This window comes from Penaeus monodon, chromosome 30, assembly GCF_015228065.2.
Source record: "Penaeus monodon isolate SGIC_2016 chromosome 30, NSTDA_Pmon_1, whole genome shotgun sequence".
Taxonomy (NCBI): domain Eukaryota; kingdom Metazoa; phylum Arthropoda; class Malacostraca; order Decapoda; family Penaeidae; genus Penaeus; species Penaeus monodon.
This window is the reverse complement of record NC_051415.1, coordinates 16,212,520-16,212,821: the sequence shown is the minus strand read 5'-3', so window position 1 is coordinate 16,212,821 and position 302 is coordinate 16,212,520. Positions and strand designations below refer to the sequence as shown.

General features: G+C 41.7%; 1 pseudogene; it reads right to left on the bottom strand.

The window, feature by feature from the left end:
* The window catches only part of LOC119592361, a 15,719-nt pseudogene that overhangs the window by 2,146 nt on the left and 13,271 nt on the right, over nucleotides 1-302 (bottom strand).

Here is a 302-nt window from a genome sequence, read left to right as displayed (position 1 = left end):
CTCCTCGTGTCCCTCTCCGCTGCACCCATCTTACCTGAGGATTTGTCTCCCCATCAGAGCCAAAAGAAGTCAAAAGCACCACAGAGACGCTGGCCAGTAGACCAACGATCCAAATCGGCATGGGTTCTGTAAGTTTCATTTGCTATTTTGTTGTTTTTATTGAAATATGATACTAATAAATGGAAGAATGAAAGTATGGATGAAACGAGTGCTCCTATATGGCAAATCTTGGAGTAAAAATCGATGGTGAAAATACTAAGCTCTATCCATGCTCGAATTTAACCAAAGCCGATAACGAAAGG